Below are 19069 nucleotides of genomic sequence, written 5' to 3' on the forward strand. Positions count from 1 at the left end.
CCGAGGAATTTGCAATCTCCGTTTTAAACAATTGTGAACGAGCAACGCGTCTTGTGACCGTACCCAGTGGACACGTCGGCGTCAATGGCGAATACGAAAAATGAAGGGCAATAAGGCGGAGAGCAGAACGTCGTTATCGAAGATCTGGTCGTGTTGAGGACTACAATGAGGCCCAACACATTCACAAACTAATACGATGAGAGCTACAAATTCTCTCCATTCGCGGATGGAAGCAGTTCAGCTGTACTCTAACTCAATTCACTCCGATACCGAAGGTATGGAAGATACTTCGTTCTCTCCGTACACCAGTAATACAAAAACATTCTTTCCGGGCTCTAGCTCTCCTTCGAGGTACATCGGAGGTAGTAATTGCGAATGAATATTGTACTTTGCTAACGCAACAAAGTGATATGGTGTCCTCTATAGAATACCGTTCTTCTCACGAGAAAGCGACTCGTGCATTCAAGAAAGAGCTGCACTCAGTGCAAACAGACCTACACTATGAATTCAACACACGTGAAATGGAGTGCGCGCTACAAAGTATTCGAAAATCAACAGCTCCTGGTCTTGATAAAGTCACTTATGACGCTCTTTCAAATCTTGGCCCTGCCGCTACTACCGCACTTCTTGAAATATATAATGAAATTTGGAGAACAGAAAAGATACCTGAATCATGGAAGCTGGCTAAGGTAGTTCCACTACTAAAGCCTGGAAAATCGCCGTTAAATTTAGATTCATTCCGTCCTGTCAGCTTAACAAGTTGCGTCGGTAAACTACTTGAGAAGATGATACATAATCGCTTACAGTGGTGGCTCGAAACAAGTGAAGCGTTCCCCGAAGAGATAACAGGATTTCGCCCTCGAAGGTGCACAATGGATGGCATTTTAGATCTCACCACATCCGTTGAACACCAAAGAAACAATGGAAACTTTACAGTTGCACTCTTCCTAGATATTCGTCGAGCATTCGACACTGTTAGCCATGCTCACGTTCTTGGAGGACTCGTACAGCTTGGTGTACGTGGACGGATGCTTCGGTGGATAAAGGAATTTCTTTATTGTAGGAACATAATAGTAAAAACCAACGATGGAGACAGCATGAGACATGAAGTACACCATGGAGTACCCCAAGGCAGCGTGCTGAGCCCTACTCTTTTCAATGCAGTAATGGCACAGCTACCGCAGAAACTTGAATCACCTTTAAAAATATCCATCTATGCGGATGACATATGTATATGGATCTCTGGTTCATCTCGCGATATCCTAAAGAATAAGTTACAAGCGGGCTTAGACACCACTTTTAAATTTCTAAAAGAACGAGGAATGGAACTCTCTGCCGCGAAATCAGCATTTCTGCCATTTACAAGAAAGAAACTCCCTGGGCTTAGGCTAGATCTCAACGGAGCATCAATTCAAAGGGTTAAATCCTATAGATTTCTTGGTGTAATATTAGATCAATCTCTCACTTGGTCCAAACATTTAGACATGTTAGAGAGTAAAATTAATTGTGTGATTAATGTATTCCGCTGCATTGCGGGGGCGAGATGGGGAACGTCAATAGATGCGATGCTCTCATTCCACACGGCGCTAATACGACAAGCGATTGCATACTCTATTCCGGTGTTAAACGGACTTTCCCGAACATAAGAGTCTCGCCTTACCTACATGCTAGCAAGAAGCTTAAGAGTATGCCTAGGTTTACCGCGATCAACATCCAGCGCGCTTGTACTCGTAACGGCAAGAGAGCCGACTATACATATTCTAAGAACACAGGAGATATGTCGTAATTTCTTTCGACTCTCCACGCGGCCTCTGTTCAATGATATTTTTACTCGCAAAGGGACAAACTTTCTTTCCACAATGAATTCTCTTCCATTATGGATTCCCGAACAACCTAACTGGATTCAAGAGATCTGTAAGCCACCCTGGACGCTACCTTTACTGGAGATCAACATGGACATTCCAGGCATGCAAACAAAAACATCAGTTAACACACAGATTGCAAGAACATTGACTTTTTCACATCTGGAAGAAAAATATAAAGATGACATCCACGTGTATACTGATGGATCAACCACTGAAGACGGATCGACATCAGCCTTTGTTGTGTCTGATTTTAACCATTGGTCATCCTTTCGACTATCGCATCCTACTTCCTCAACCACTGCGGAATTACATGCTTTACTCGCGGCTGCAACGTACATAAAAAGCAACTCGGCAGCGAATTCTTGGGTAATATGTAGTGATCATAGGCAGCTTTGCAATCTATTAAGACTATGAATAGTCGTAGTGAACACAACTCCCTTGTACACAGAATTTACTTAGAACTCTCTGATGCCATCGAATTTGGCAACACTGTACATCTACAGTCGGTCCCCGGGCCTACCGGAGTTTCAGGAAATCACCAAGCTGACCAATTGGCTACCGCAGCCCATACAAGTAACAACGTCCCCCTTACACCTTTCACAAAGAGCGACGCCAAAAGATACATCCGTCGACTAGGTGAGCGAATGTCTCACGATGAATGGCTTAGCAGCATCCCACAAGACAGCCTGATCCGTCTAATCGATCCGGACCTCCGTTGCCCAGTGTACACCTATTCAGCCAGGTCAATCGACACCCTTATCCATCGCCTACGACTTGAGGTAGCATACACGGGAAGCTTCCTTCACCGGATAAAACAAGTAGAAACACCGAGTTGCAAGTGCGACAACCCGGTCGAAGACGTCGAACATTTAATCATGGACTGTCCGAGATATGATCAGTGGCGCGCCCGCTTACGGATTAGTCTCGGGATACTCGACAATCGTCCATTTTCTCTCGCCAAAGTTCTAGGCCCTTGGCCCGACTTAAGGAAACAAAAGCGTGCATTAGCCTCACTAACTGCATTTCTGAAGGACTCAAAGATAGAAGCCAAATATTAAGTTCAATGATTACGAGTTACTGATATAGCAGGATTTAATTGCACATATATTGTACCACTGTATAATACTGTACATATCGTACTTCTCAAAGTGCACTTGCTTGTGATATTAACGCAGCACGTTCATAGTTCACTTTGTTATTCATTATGCCCAGATTTCATAATTATTGAACATATCATATCATACTTTACCCCATTACTAGCATTGAAGTAGCCGGCCCCAAATTATGGGGCTAAAATCTTCATCTCATTAAATAAACATTGATTTCCTTGGCAGCTGAGGTAACAGACGGGTGTGCGGACAAATTAGTCGCACATATTACGAATAATAAAGGCCCAAAATGATCCCATTGTATGTTTTTCATAGTATCTTCCAATTAGTCACCTTTTCTTTAATAATGACCTAAACAAGCAGTGTAAACAGCGCATATGTAGGTGACAATTCACCGTTAATTTTAGAGATAGATTGAGCTGCCTTTATGTGTTAGCCATCTATCTTTATTACCTTAACTGACAAGGAAATTATGTTTTTTTTAAAATCTGCTCTTTTTAACGAGTAAATTAGCGCGTTTCACTTGGGCCTTTGCTCGAGCCCCTTCCGCATTTCTTATTTCGTCCTTCTGTGATTTATGCAAGTTCGGAGTTTTAGCTTGCATACGGTGTACGTGTTACTCTCCTTGTCTCCTTTACTTTTTGTGACCTATTTTTCAAGATGTTCAACTAGAACCAGCACACCGCCTTACTACAATCATGCAAGATCTAAAAATATACAACCTACACCATTCGCCAACGGCAGTAAAAACGAAAAAAAAAAACAGGGATTGGGTTAACTATGTCTAACACGCAGACATGAGCTCGTTACTTCAAAAATGTAATGGATTACAATTACAAATTACCGAGTCTCAAATGTAATGGATTACCGTTACAAATTACTTTCGCTGAAAAAATAACGGATTACTTTACTCGTTACGCTACAAATTACTTTCTCGCTATCTTTTCTGTACAGGTATCAAGAAAGCAATAAAACAATTTCGATATTTTTAAAAATGTTCTGCGACACTGTTTTTCATTTCTGATGGGCCGTATTATGGTAGTCCTTGTAAAAATGAAATACTGTATTCAAGAGGAAGAGTGTAGGTTCACTCCGCTCACTTTTAAGCTGACAAGGCATTGAAAGCTGCAACCACACCCGCCATCCTGCTAGCTTTCGGCATCCAAAAATTATCCCTGGAATTGTATGAAAATGATCCCTGGAAGTGGCAGACATCACCTCGAGACCCAATTTCTCGCATCGTACGGCACGGGTCCATCGTTGTCGCTGTCCCAGAAAACATCGGCGAGGTGAAAAACTTTGAAACTTTGTCCCCACGAGATGCGACGCATAACTATTGAACCACCTAGCACAAAGCTAGCGGTGCGCATGCTCAGTAGCAGCGTCTACCTCCGCTTCGATATTCAGAGCTACACAAGTGGTCTGCGAAAGCTCCCTTTTGACTCGGGTGTTTCGCGTGTTATTCACAAGAAAACCAAACTTTATATTAACGTTACAATGTATAGCCAACGCAGACTACAGGCCTAGCTTATCTTGATGTGTTTCCGAAGATCAGAGTTCCTTGTTCTTGCTGGTGGCAATGAGTCTTCTTTTTTTTTTGGCAAACAAGGTATGCACTCAAACTCCAGGTTTCCGTTCCTTTAATGCCCTGAATTTTAGCATCTCATTAAGAGATGGCCACGGAGACGACGGACACTTTATGACGAAAAACTCGGCAAGTCATAAAAAAAGTGGCGGTTACTGGTTATCAATCGTTCATTTGTTCTCCCTTTCATACCAATATTTGTGAAGGCCAGGGAAGGGAATAGAGAGCGAGAGAAGCGGTGGCGATTTGTCTCAGAAAATAATAGAACACCACCCTATTGAAAATAATTCGAAAGAGCCCATCAGCCTTGAAGGATTATGGGACATCACAGGCCTTCAAAACCCTTCAAAAACACTCTACAGGAAAACACTTCAGGTATACCCCGCAGAAAAACCCTCCAGCCCTCCAACCCGTCAGCCCAACCCCCTTAGCCCATCAACCTTTTAGACGCCCAAATGACAGAGCCATAGACAAAAATGCAGTTCAAAACGGTATTGGAAATTTATTGCGGGCATTGGGTTTTACATGCATATTAAAACTCAGAACGACGATAAAAACTGACGCTTGTTCGAACCCGGGCGAAAGCAGCTGTAGACGAAAGAGATCATTGTTACGGAACTAATAAAACAGAGGCAGAAAGATAGACAATTCGGTCAGGATGACCTTACTCTTTTACTGTTCGGCTCCATCTCGTTCACAAAGACTCGCGCTCTCGATCCCCCTCGTCTTCTTCATCTTCCATTTGTAACATCGTCCCGAGCCTTAGGTTTGGTTTCGCGAATCTCCAGCAAGTAGAGTTTCTGCGCTGGTCTCTTGACGAGTGCGCCGTTTTGCTGCTTCACGACAGAGGCGCGAACAATTCCATCGGCTCCCGTATACGTCTCAACAATCCTTGCAAGTTCCCAAAATGGCTTGGAAGTTAGGAACTTTTCCACTATTACCACGTCATCCACCTCTAGGTTGGAAGTGCTTCTGGCGGGGTACCGATGAGCAGACCTTAGCTCCAGCAGGTACTCGGACCTCCAGCGTTTCCAAAAATGATCCACGAGTCTTTTTCTATATTGGAACTTGCGAACCGTTTCCTGGTGCGTCACTGATCCCTGAACCTCGCTGGAATTGCTGGTCACTGGCAGAACTGCCAAACTTTGTCCAACTAAAAAATGAGCAGGAGTGACGACTGATGGTTCCCGTGCTCCCTCATGAAGATAGGTCAATAGCCTTGAGTTTAGGATTGCTTCGACCTCGGTGAGAGTCGTCATCAATGCTTCAAAACACAAGCTGTTTCTTCCCAGCACTTTCTTAAGTGCTGTCTTAACAGATCGGATGAGCCTCTCCCACCATCCACCCCACCATGGAGCGCCTTCTACAATAAATTTCCTGTTAATTCTGCGTTCTGATATGAACGACTGAAACGCTTCTTGCTCTAATGCACGAAAAATATGCTGAAGGTCTTTTGATGCTTTCTTAAGGGATAGCGCATTATCTGAATATATGTCTTGCGGTATGCCTCTCCTTGATATGAACCGCTGAAATGCAAGCAAGAAGGCTTCCACGGACAGACTCGTTGAAAGTTTGAGGTGGACTGCTTGGGTAGTAGCACACGTAAAGAGTACGACGTACGCTTTGTCGCAACTATCTGATCCTTTTTTCGCATACAATGGCCCAGCGAAGTCGACCCCCGTTACTTCAAATGGCTTCGCTTCTTTAATCTTGTCGGTCGGTAGTGGAGCTTGCTCTACTGCTGTGGGTTTCGCGTTGAAGCATGCACATATAAGACAATCTTTTACTACTTTCTTGGTTAGTTGTCGGGCACGTATAGTCCAATACCGCTCTCGCAGATCACTCATCGTGCTTCCTACTCCACCGTGCAGAACTTTACTATGAGCGTCCATCACGACCAGCCTCACAAAGCTATGTCCGTTAGGAAGTATGATTGGATGCTTCACATCGAAACTTTCGGTAGACCTCTGGAGTCGGCTTCCAACTCGAAGGATTTCGTTATCATCAAAAAAAGGATGGCACCGAGCGAGTGTCGGATTCACTTCCATTGTGCCATTTTTTCTTAACAGAATGTCACTCTCGAAGCTTTCCTTTTGTACTTGCTTCACCCAATACCGCTCTGCGGTGTCCAATTCCGCTGCACTTAGTCCTCCTCGGAACTTGTCATTTTTTTTTGTTCGCGTTGTTAGCTAACCTAATGACCCAGGCAGTTATCCGGAGAACCTTTTGGCAATTATTATAAGCTCCGGCATCGAACAATGTTGGCACTGCTCGATCGTTCTCCAACAACACCTGTGTCTCTTTTTCGACTTCCGGTTGTGACGTGATTTGCAACCGAGCTGCGTTTCTAGGCCATTTTGAAGGCTCTTGGCACAACCAGTTGGGTCCTTTCCACCAAATGACGCTGTCTCGAAGCTCATAAATAGTCAATCCCCTTGTCAAGAGGTCAGCCGGATTGTCTTGACCGGGGCAGTGTCTCCAATGGTCCGGTGACGTCACTGCTAGTATTTCCGTTACCCTGTTTTTCACAATCGGCTTCCATTTCTCCGGCCCTGCTCTCACCCAACTGAGGGCAACTGTCGAATCCGTCCACATGATGTAGTCCAGGTCCACGTCATAATAGGAATCTTTTATGTATTGTAAGAGCTTGGATCCCATATTGGCTCACATGAGCTCAAGCCTTGGCAGTGTTAAAGGTTTTATCGGTACGACTCTGGTTTTCGCGACAGCCAACATGGTGGCTACATTTCCTTGGTAATCCTCAGTTCTCAAGTATGCGCACGAGCCGTAGGCTTTCATACTTGCATCTACAAAGACGTGCAATTGCATTTTTCTCGCTCCAGTCAGGACACCACGCCTTACGTATCTATCTTACTTTCAAAGAGTGCAGCTGCACAAGATCCGTCGTCCAGGCGTGCCATTCGTTGACCAACTCTGGGGGTAAAACTTCATCCCAGTTCATCCCAATTAGCCATAGTTTTTGGAAGAGCAACTTGGCCATTAGGACGAATGGTGCGATCAGTCCGAGAGGATCGAATACTCTTGAAGCTGCCTTGAGGATACACCACTTGCTGTCCAGATTTGCAGTGAGGAATTCCAGAAGAGACTCTACTTTGTACATAAAACAATCGTTCTGCTTGTCCCAGATCATTCCAAGTACTTCGGTGATTTTCGACGGTGTGAGGCTCTTTCCTTCTGATATAACTTCAGGTTCATCATTGTTGAATTGCTGCTGTAATTCTTCGTTGTTAGCTGCCCATTTCCTCTAGGTCCTTCCAGCGCTTTTCATAACGTCAATAGACTTTTTGTAACGTCTCGCAGCCTCCTCGACGCTCTCAGCTCCAAGAAGTAGGTCATCGACATAGAATGCGGCTCTTAGTTTGTCTGCTAACACTGGCTGTTGCTCGCAGACCACTTTCAGGTGGTGATGGATAGTGGCCGTGAGCATGAATGGACTTGATGTAGATCCGAAAGGTACTCTGGTCATCCTCCATTCTTGTATGTTTTCCTCCTTCAAAGGGAAACTTGGCTCTTCCGCAAACCAAAGAAATCGGAAGGCATCACGATCCTCTTCACGAATACCAATCTGTAAAAATGCCTTCTCAATGTCGGCAGTCATGGTGATCGGGTAATATCTGAACCGGAGTAGGACTTGAAGAAGCTCGGGGTTCAAGTGGGGCCCTGTTTCCAGGCACTCATTCAAAGACTTGCACCCTTTGGCCTGAGTAGATGCATCAAAAACTATCCTTAGCTTTGCTGTCGTTGAATCTTCTCGTATTACTTCTTTGTGCGGCATGTAGTAGATGGCCTTCGCTCTGTCACTTTCTTTTCTGTCTGGTACCACTTCCGCGTGTCCGTTAAGTAGGTACTGCTTAATTACCTCATCATAGCGCTGTAACAATCCATGTTTTGTTGAAAGTCTCCTCAACAGACTTTCCAGACGTGAAATTGTGATTTTGCGATTGTTTGGCAGCAGATCAGTAGCACCTTCCTTCCATAGTAAAGCCACTTCGTACCGTTCGTTCCTCCTGACGATCGTCTGTTCAAAACGACTGATGGTTTCTGCATCCGCATCGCCCAATTCGCGTTCGGCAATACCCATTCTGTCTTGCTCCCAGAAGGCCTTCAGCGTCTCTTCTACCTTGGCGTCAGTTGTCTGCGCTCCAAGGACACATATCATAAGACAGGAATCTTATAGAAGCTTTCCGACTTGTGCTGAAGGACCTTGCAGCGTCCAGCCCAGTTTCGTATTGATCGCCACCAAACCATCTACGTCTTTGCATCTCATTACCTCTCCTGTGCAGAACTTCCACAATTGGTCAGAACCGACCAGCAGACTTATCCCAGGAACTAATTCTATACCTGGAAAGATTACATCGTCCGCCAGGTTCTTCTTGTCCTGCCGAAGCTGTCGCACAAATGCGGTGTCGATTGATGGTTTCGAGACGTCCTGACAGATGACTGGGATGGTTATAGCCTCAACCGTTATTTCAATGTTGTTAAATTGGCTTCTGAGCTTTACCTCCACGACGGAGTTGTTCCCTATAACTTTTGTACTACGACTCGCGAACGTGTTCAGAGCGATCCTTGTTGTCCGAAGGACCCTCAATCCAAGACGTTGTGCAAGCTCTTCTTTAATGAATGAGCGTTGGCTACCACTGTCGAATATTCCTTTGACATAGCTGGTACCTTCATTAGTGACCGCCCACGCCTTGAACGTTTGTAGGTATATTCCATCACTTTTCTTTCTTTCGGAGCGTGTGGCCGCGTGGGATGCAGAAACACAAATTGTCTCGTTTCCTGCAGATGAACCTTCCCTTTTCTGTTTGACGAACGCTAGATCGCACATTGTGGTTGCGTGCCTACCTCCGCATATCGCACATCTCAGTTTTCTTCGGCAATTTTTTGCCCGGTGACCCTTGAGTGTGCATCGAAAACACCTGAAGTCCAATGACAGCAGGTTCGTTTTTTCAGCTAGCTGTTTGTCGCAATCACAAGATGGTGTGTCGTGCTTCTTGGAATGACAAAAGTAGCACTCACCCGCCTTTACATTGGTGGTGCTGTACAGAGCGGATGCAGATGGAAGCAACTTCATCTTTGTCTCATTCTTGGTTCTTGGGTACTCGAGCCCGCTTCTTTCTCGGCTTTCCACTTCCACGCGCAAAAGGCGGTGCATTCCATTCAGCTCTGAAACTGAATTCGACGGAATAGTTGGCGACCTTAAAGTTGAAGCTGTAGGAGTGCTCTCTTGGTCTAGAGCTGAAGAGTTACCGAAAGTCATGTTGCTGAGTTGTCTCTGATATTCAACTGTAATCTTGTAGGGTAACGCCCTGACAAGGATGTCACACAGCATGGCTGAGAAACTTGATGTGGGTGCCTTCAGAGAGGTGAGGCATCGAATGTTGAGCTGGGTGGTGTCATACAGGTTTCTCAGGCCTTTAACATCGCTGGCCGACGCAACTTGCGGTAAATTCCTCAGAGCATTCAGATGCTGTCTTTCTATTCTTCTCTCGTCTCCAAACCGCTGCTGTAAAATGGTGATTGCTTCAGCATAGCATGCTTCCGTCGTTGGGAGACCGGCTATTGCTGCTGCCGCATCTCCAGTAAGACACCGACGAAGGTAGTGAAACTTATCTGTGGATGCCAATGTTGGATTCCTGTGAATTGCACCATCAAACTGCTCCCAGAACGCTAGCCAGTTGCTTAGCCCTCCCTCAAAAGTGGACAGTTCAAGCTTTGGGAGCTTTGGTCCTCGACTGGCTGAGTTGTCTTGAATGACGGCCTGTGCTGCCATATTCGCCACTGAATTTTCTATTCTCCGAGGTTCCAGGGCTTCAATTTTGCTTTGCAGTTCGCTGAGTATCGTGACTGCATCGTCTTGATATTAAGCCGTAGCGATACACTCCTGTTCCAACTGCTCTACCGGAATGAGTGGCTCTAGCTCACCGTCAATTTGCAGAAGCTCTGCGTTGTTGGTAGTGAGCCTTTCCTTGATCGAACGGACTTTAGCAATGTCCGGGCTGGGAGCTGTAGAACTCGATGTCCGTCGTTTATAAGCTTGGTGTTCTGTGCCCGTCGAGCCGAGCGCCTAGCCTTCAACCTCTCCATTGCCAATTAGTAGTTACGATGCAATGTAGTGTCCTTCCGAGGTTCCGTTTCTTTTCTTTGCCCAGTGGTCTGCTTCTGCCTATGATTCGTCGAAGTCCGTCGCAGCTGTAGGCTTGGTATTTTTTTGGCGTATAGCTGACGGCCTTGTGATGCAGAAGCGTCCCGGGTTTCGGCACCAAATGTTACGGAACTAATAAAACAGAGGCAGAAAGATAGACAATTCGGTCAGGATGTCCTTACTCTTTTACTGTTCGGCTCCATCTCGTTCACAAAGACTCGAGCTCTCGATCCCCCTCGTCTTCTTCATCTTCCGCTTGTAACAATCATATCAAATAGGAATAACTGTCTTCTTTATCACAACGAAAAATATCTTTCAAAGTACTCACAATGCCGCTGGGTATATTCCCGGTGTACGGCAGTTCAGCTAATAAATCCTAGCAGGTGCACCTCACGGACACATACAGTCTCAGTAAGCAGGTGTAGCGAAAACCACGAACTCGCAAGCAGCACCAGTCACCGCTGAGAAATCTTGAGCACAGTAACGGTTTCGTCCATGATGCTGTCGGGGCGGCGTCTTCGGCGTATTTTTCGCTTGCTGGATGCTTCTTCTGAAGCCGGACGGAGGAAGGGGCGCAAGGAACAAAACGGGACAGCGGCCGTCATCCACCGTCTCAGGACCCACAGTGAAATAATCGCGGTGCGCAGGCACTACATGGGGTGAGACGCTGACTCCGCCTGGCAGGCTTGCGGCGAGTAGGTGTGTGTAAGCGTTGAAATTTATTTTAAAACCAAGAAAGAGGAGGGGGAAGGAAGACCGGAACAGTGTGGCAGCTCCTTCTAGTGGGGGCCTGCCAGTCCCGGTCTGAGCAACAAAATAAAAGGGAAAGAGAGAGAGAGAGAGAAGGAAGAAAGACAAGGAAGGTTCAAACAAGACACACACTGATCAAAAGATATTAAGTGGTGTCTAGTCCAGCACTGTCAGGTCTGCCACCTCAATGGCAGAATGTCATGTTACCCGTCACAGTCACAGACCTTGCGCCAAGCGGGCCCGCCGTACTGGAAACTAGAAGGAATACCAAGCATTAAAGACGGTCAGCCAAGCCGGTGTCTTCCAGGAATGTCAGGAGCAGCGCGAATGTTTTCGTAGCGATGCGCCTGGGACCTAGCGGGAAAAGCAGGTGCGAAAGGCTCTGCCTTGCTGCGCCTATTTGACGAAGTTCAAGGTGGAGTCTAAGACGCTGAGCGTCTAAGATTGGGGAGTCACAAACGAGATGTTCTATATCCTCGGGAACTTGGCATGTCTGACAGTGTGGGCTGTCCACGCGTTTGATGCGGTAAAGCCAAGAAGCCGTAAAAGCTGAACGTGTTCTGAGTCGGTGAAGAAGGGCTGCTTCTGGGCGGCCGAGTTTGGTGGGGACCGGTGATGGTGGGGTTCCTCCAGCTACGCCTACGTCCGGGTGTCTTTTTTGCGTCTCACGTGCGATGAGAAGACCGGCCTCGTTGATCTTCGGCACGTGGAGAGTGCTGTTGGTGAGTTCATGTGCTTCAGCTGCGATTCGGTCGGCCCTTTCGTTGCCGTCGATCCCACAGTGAGATGGCAACCACTGGAATGCTATAGTCCAGCCTTTATTTTCTAAGGATTCGACTTTGAAAGCGATGATGCGGGCAATCGGAGGTGCGTCTTCCAGATTGGTGAGGATTTGAAGTGCCGCTCTGGAATCTGTGAGCAAAGCCGCCTTTTCTGGGCTCTGAAAGTCGTGGAGGGTATCGAGAGCAAGTTCTAGTGCTTTTAATTCTGCGATGGTGGATGATGTGTGGAAGCCGAGGCGACCGGACTTGATAATGGCGAGTTCAGGGATAACTACAGCAGCAGTTGAGGATTTCTTTTGATGACAGACTGAGCCATCGGTGAAAACTTTTATCCAACCGTGGAAAAAGCTGTCGACGTGTTCTTCCGCAAGATTACGGGAAACCACATCCGAGACCAACTTTTTGCTGCGTAGTTGGGAAATTTCTTCCGATATATTCAGAAACACAGTTGTATGAGGGGGTGGTGGAGGAGGGTCTTCATCCAATGTACCGACCGACTCCTTAAACTCTGCGTAGACTTTTCCTAGGCGGGAATTGGGACGTCTATCGAAGCGTTGTAAGAGGTTGGAAGTAGACCTTGTGAGGGCCTGCCGGGCGAGATGTCGTTGTGCCTGACGGAACGCTAGATTGACTATTGTGTTTTGTGTAGCTTCGACCAAAGTAGGGACGTTCGGCGCAGACGGGGGAAGACCGAGGCAGATTCTGAGGGCTTTCCTTTGAATGGTTTCCATCTTCGTGAGCTGAGCGTCCCGTACGAGTACAAGTGGGAGCGCATAGAGCAACCTGGATTCTATCAGTCCCCTATACATTTGCAGAGTCATAGATTGCGAGGTTCCCCAGGTTTGTCCTCGGATCCTACGAAGTACGTTGAGGTGCAGGGCGCACCGAGATATTGTTTGTTTCACGGCTGGACGCCAGGAAAGGCAGTCATCAATAACCAGTCCGAGGTACATGTGGTTGCGCATCCGTGTTATGGGGGTACCGTTTACAGAGTACGTGAAAAAGCTGGCCTTAAAGCCACGTGGATGGTGAGCAAGTACCGCGGTTTTAGATGGCGAGATAGTTAAACCCAGTCGAGTAATTTCCTTTAAAATACCGTCAAGAGTCAGCTGTAAACGACGTTGCATTTTAGCATGCATGGCTGTTGGTGACGTGGCCCAAAGGGCCACATCGCCCGCGTATATTTGAATTCTTGGAGATCGGTCATCACGCGCGAGAGTTCGGGGAAGAGCGGCCATTGCAACGTTAAAGAGAAGCGGGCTTAGTACGCTTCCTTGAGGACTTCCTTGAGTTATGTGTCTGATTGTGCTGCGATCGTCTCCGATGCGAACTTTCATAGTCCGGCCAGCGAGGAAGGCCTTGATAAATGCCAAAGTACGTCCCGTGACGCCAAGGACTTGAAGCTGGTTAATGACAGTAGCGTGAGGAATCGCATCAAATGCTTTGGTAATATCAAGGAAAATGACGGCGTAACCGTGATTAGCTTGTTTGGCTTCCTCCAACGCTGAGACGAGATCCCCAATAGCATCTGACGTGCAACGTCGACGGCGGAAACCAGAAGAGTTGTTCAGGGATCGCGCCAACTGTTTCTAGTGCCCAGTCTAGTCTTCTAAGTATCATGCGTTCGAGAACTTTTCTAAGGCAGGAGTTGAGTGAAATTGGAGGGTATGATGACAAATCTTCTACCGGTTTGCCTGGTTTGTGGATTGGTATGACTTCGGAGTTGAGCCAAGCATCCGGCAGTGCCGCCGTGCTCCAGACTGAGTTTAGCTCCTCCAGTAGTTTAGGCAGCATGACGGGGTCTATGTTGTCTAAAGCCTGGTACGTTATCCCGTCCGGCCCTCGAGTGCTTCTACGACGGGTGGATCTTCTAAGTGCGTGCTGCTGTTCTTTAAGCGTGAAGTCGGAGTCTATGTTGGGCAGTTGATAAAGGGGGGTCACTGATGAGCTAATTGGAAAGTCTGAAGGGGCAGAGATTGCACGGGAGAATTGATCGGCCAAAAGCTCGGCAGTTTGTGCCAATGTAATATTTTGCGATATAGCAAACGCTGAGATCTGAAGCCGAGGAACTACCTCTGATGCGAGAGCACGTGCCATCCTCCAAGCCTGTCTTGCGCCACCGGGAGCACCAATAGATTGACATTTTTGTCGCCACTGTTTTCGCTGAAGTCGGTTAGTATGGCGGCGGAACGCTGCGTCGATTCTTCTATAGCGCTGAATGTCCTCCATACTTCTTGTACGTAGCGAACGATTTTGGGCTTGCCGTCGGCGGGCCCTCAGCTTGAGGTAGAGGAGGTCAGGATTCGGGCGGGAGACCGAGACCTGGACCAGCCTCGTGGCGTCATATAGGGCTTGTGAAATAGTCGTTGTAAGATCGACGTTTCCTTCAGAAAGAAGGTCTTGGAGGTGCGAGCGATAGTGGTCCCAATTGACGACTCTGCAGGTCCTATGTGTAGCGCTTGTAGAGCTTGGGGAGGAGATAATGATCGGGATATGATCACTACCCCAGCTGTCATGTTGAGGTTGCCATCGTGCGCTGAGTCGTGGTGTAGCGAAGCTGAGGTCAAGGACACTGTAGGAGACCCCCGGTCTGACAAATGTTACGGTTCCATCATTCAGTGGAACAAGCCCTAGCATGTCCACTGTGGCCTCAAGAGCAGATCCGCGCGTCGTTGTGTGCTTATCTCCCCAGGTGTGATTATGGGCGTTAAAGTCTCCCAAAAATAATACGTTTTCTGAGCAGCGCGGCATAATCTTCATCATAATCGTAGGGTCCCATTTGGTTCCCGGACGGACGTACGCAGAAACTATGGTGGTGTCGCAGTCCCCTTTATGTATCGTTACACCGGTGACCTCAGCAGCATCGTCACATAAGTCTGTAAAATCTATTTGATACTGATCCAGTTCTCTTCGGACAAGTATCGTGGCTTTCGGCACTTCGTTCTTCGTGTTTTCAGTAACTGGCAGTAGGCCCTGATAAATGACGTATGGAGAAAGTCTCAATTTGCCGTATTTTATACGAGTTTCTTGAAGGGCTAGGACGTCGTATCGGTTGGTCTTTAAATGTAGGCGTAGATCTGAGAGGCGTTGTTGTATGCCGTTAGTATTCCATTGAAGCACTGTTAGACATGCAATATTTCGGGTGCGTCTCTTTGGGTGGATGTTGGGATGTAGCATTATGCTATATTCAGCAGTGGGAACGCTGCCTGAATGAAACCGCATAGGATGTGTGCCCACGAGGCATCAATGCCATCAAGATAAGCGCACGCCATTTCTTCTGCTATTCTGAATAATTTTATCCAATTCGCCGTAGGTTTTTCCGGAGCATCTCGGGGTAATCTTTTTGATGAGTCAGCCGTTGATGTTGGTTCAATATTGGTGACTCCCGTTGAGTGTTCAGATTTTTTGATAGATGCTCCGTTGCATGTCGACTTTTCAGTGCCCATCGGAATGGTTACACCGGGTTTTGGCTTATTAGACGTTGTTGCAGAGTTGTTGTTAGGTGGTTTTCGATATTTTTTTGAGGATCGGTCTTGAGTGCTGCGGTATAGCTTAAACCCTTATCGTCAAGGGCTGGGGGTTGCCTGTCCTGCACTGGGGCTTCTCCACTTTTCTTGGAGGTGCTGTTGGCCACCACATTGAGAATGGGTTCTGGTATGACTCCCGACGCCTGCTTTACAATAATTCTGGCAGAGCGGTAGTCAACGGCATTTCTCTTGGCGTACGTGACGACATTTTGCTCTTCTCTCCATTTTGAACACGCTGGAGATGTAGCTTCATGTGCTTCTCAACAGTTGACGCACTTGATCACTGTGGATTTACATTTGGTGGTGCTCGTGGTGTTAGTTATAGGATGCGGCTCTGCACAACGAGAGCATGCGGAAGAACGTGTGCATGAGACTGCAAAGTGCCCAAATTACCACAGTTGCGACACTGGATTGGACGGGGTTTGAACTCCGACACTTGGTGTCGTACTCGTCCTAGCAGCACGAAGCTTGGCAATGGTGTACTGTTGAATGTCAGCTTTACGACACCTGTCACCCCAAGACGACGTACACTGGCTATGCGGCCATCCGATCGCAGGTTTTCTAGAATTTCAGGATCTGACAGTTCAGCATCGACATTTTTTATGACACCAATCGATGTGGGGCCCTCGAGGTATTGGTAGGCCCTGACAGAGACACCACAAAGTTCAGGACATTTCAGCAGCGTCCTTGTTGTTTGTCCGTTGCGCACATCAACGGCGACGACTTTGATGCGCTCGTTGGGGCGGATCTGAAGGATGCACTTTGGACACAGCTTCTCTAGGGCGTTGGAAAGCCTCAAGCTGCTTAAAGTTGCTAGCTTTTGGTCAGGCTTCGTAGCGGCAAAGATTACTGTGAGTCCTTCACTGACGTTCGGCTGTTTGCGAACTGTTCCCGAACTCGAAGCAGAGTCGGACAGTGTTTTGTGTGAGCGCTTACGTGATCGTGCCTTGTTCCACTCGTCGTTGTTAGTGTTGCTTTCATCCATAATTTCGACCCCGGTCTCAAACGAGTTCGCTACCGACTCGGACGTCCAGAACTTGGACGCGGTGTCATGAGCATCGTGAGTTGAGTCGCTTGGCATGCAGTGTTGTCCAGGGGTGATGTGGTCTGTCGATACTGGGTTTGTGACGCTGGTGGCGGCGCTTTCAATGCTCTGCTGTGGAAGTTCGATCGTGGAGCCGGGCATCATGATTGGGGTCTAGAAAAGACCACCCTTACGAGTGGCTTTTCACTGGCGACTGCTCCGACGTCGCCGGTAGTTCTGAAGCTTCTTATGGTCGGTCTTTGAACGTCACAGCTGGCTATAGGCTACCGAAAAGGCTGTCGAATTGACGGAACGAAAATTTTACGTCCTCAATCTCAGGCACTTCTTCCTTTTGTGCGGCGAGTAGGCCGACACCGGCCACCGTATCCTTGAATGCGCTGCACACAATGGCGCTCGAGCGGTGCTAAAGGCGGCAAACGCCGAACTGGGGTTCACCTGGGGAACCAAGGAAGAAACGGTGCGGATCAAAACAGACCAAGGGGCGAACCCTCAAAGCTAGGCTCACCTTTCTGGAGGAAACCGGTCCCTTCCAGATATCCGCGGCGGTAACAAGCAAACCGGCCACGAGTAGTAAGAAAATGGCAATTGCGGCTCCCTGGTTTCCTCGGCCTCTTCACGCCACTCTCTCCCGCCGACCACTGGAGACGCGTGTTGCCCGGCCCTGGTGGTTCTCCACCCTGTCCCCATTGCCGGGCGGAGAGAAGCGCAGTGTATGTGGGTTGGCGTCGCAAAAGAGGGGGGGGGGGGCAATTTGAGTTTTCTGTTCCTGTTTTTGGCGACGACGAAAAAGAGATAACGCCCGACTCTGGTGAAAAGCAAAATGGTTCTGTTTACTTTCTCCTTTTTGGGGACCGTCCTCCGCGTAGGCACCGGTTCCCGGGACGAGACGCTGCCGCTTCGCCCTCACAATAGGGAGTTTTAGTAGACCGTTTTCAAAGGCCCGCTACCGCTACGAGGGCGCGCTTCAGAGCAGGCATCGAGGTGGCAGCGCAAGCTCCCGCTACGATTAGCCGCGGCCTGAAAACACGATCTACTAAAACTCACTACTCTCCCCCGCGTCCCTGTTCTTGGGCAACGGGCTGCTCTCGGCTTGCCCCCTTTTTTTTATTATTCGTGCAACAAGCAAAGCTTGTTCGCCTCAAAACGCCGCTCGGCCAACAACACTCAGCGCGCGCCTCGTCGATTCTCCACATGGGGCGATCGCCCGCAGTGGCCTCCTTGGCGACCGAACACCCGGTCAGTGACAGACGGATCCACGAACCCACTTGTGTTTGATAGAAGAGCAGTAATAAAAATCCGACCGTACATACATACGATCGACATTTTGTAAATACTTTTTTTTCCTTCGCGAACAATACGTATCTATGTCCTAATTTTGCAAAAGTGTTTTCTCCACCTAAGCCATGGCCCCACAGACACCTCAAGAAGCCTGAAGGTTTTCCCGACCCCATTAGAAAAGCTCTTCCCTACTGAAAAAAAAAAAAACATTTGAAATTCAAACGGGTGACAAACTGATTGACCCGTTTGAATCAAACGTGATTATGGGATACGGGTACCCGTTTCAAACGGTACCCGCTCGAAACGGTACCCGTTTGATACGGATGCCGTTTAATACAGGTGCCCGTTTGAGCATGTGCCGTATGATACGGGTGCCCGTTCCACCTAGCACGTGACCACACGCTTCAACGTGCCCTTCAAATCGCCAAATCATGCGCTATACTCCGTTTCACCTTCCGTCCGAGCACAGCGGACGCTAGGAGCCATCCCAGCCAATGCGGCGTTGAGGGAGTGTCATGCGACCTTGAGCTCCCTGCGTCGCCCAGCCTTACCGGCAGGTCACGCGACTTTCTCCCGGCGCTGGATCGGCTGGGATGGCTCGTGGCGTCCACTGCGCTCGGACTAAAGGTGGAACGGAGTATAGCCCTAAATCGGTATTGTCTGGGAGGTTGGTTATCTTAAACTTATTTAAGACGTCCCGAAACTCATAAACGTATTTATAACATGGAGAAAACACGTAGAACAAATGCGCTCGCGTAAGGGCTTGTAAATGGACAGGAAAACAGACAAAAGATTGCTTTCGATTCTCCTCGAAGTTTATTACCCCTTCTGTAGACAAGTACACACGTGCAAGTGATCAGTGAAATGTGAGAGAAACTTTAAGCTTTTATACAACTGACAAGATTGCAAAGCAAGCAAGAACCGAGGTAATTCTATATTATACAGGTAGACTTCCGGGAAAA

General features: G+C 47.8%; 1 pseudogene; it reads right to left on the reverse strand.

The window, feature by feature from the left end:
* Positions 1-15433: 15433 nt before the first annotated feature.
* LOC115332699 lies at positions 15434-16769 on the reverse strand (annotated as a pseudogene).
* Between the last annotated feature and the right edge of the window lie 2300 nt (positions 16770-19069).

Source organism: Ixodes scapularis, unplaced genomic scaffold (genome assembly GCF_016920785.2).
Source record: "Ixodes scapularis isolate PalLabHiFi unplaced genomic scaffold, ASM1692078v2 PGA_scaffold10__122_contigs__length_95168666, whole genome shotgun sequence".
In the NCBI taxonomy this organism is placed as follows: Eukaryota; Metazoa; Arthropoda; class Arachnida; order Ixodida; family Ixodidae; genus Ixodes; species Ixodes scapularis.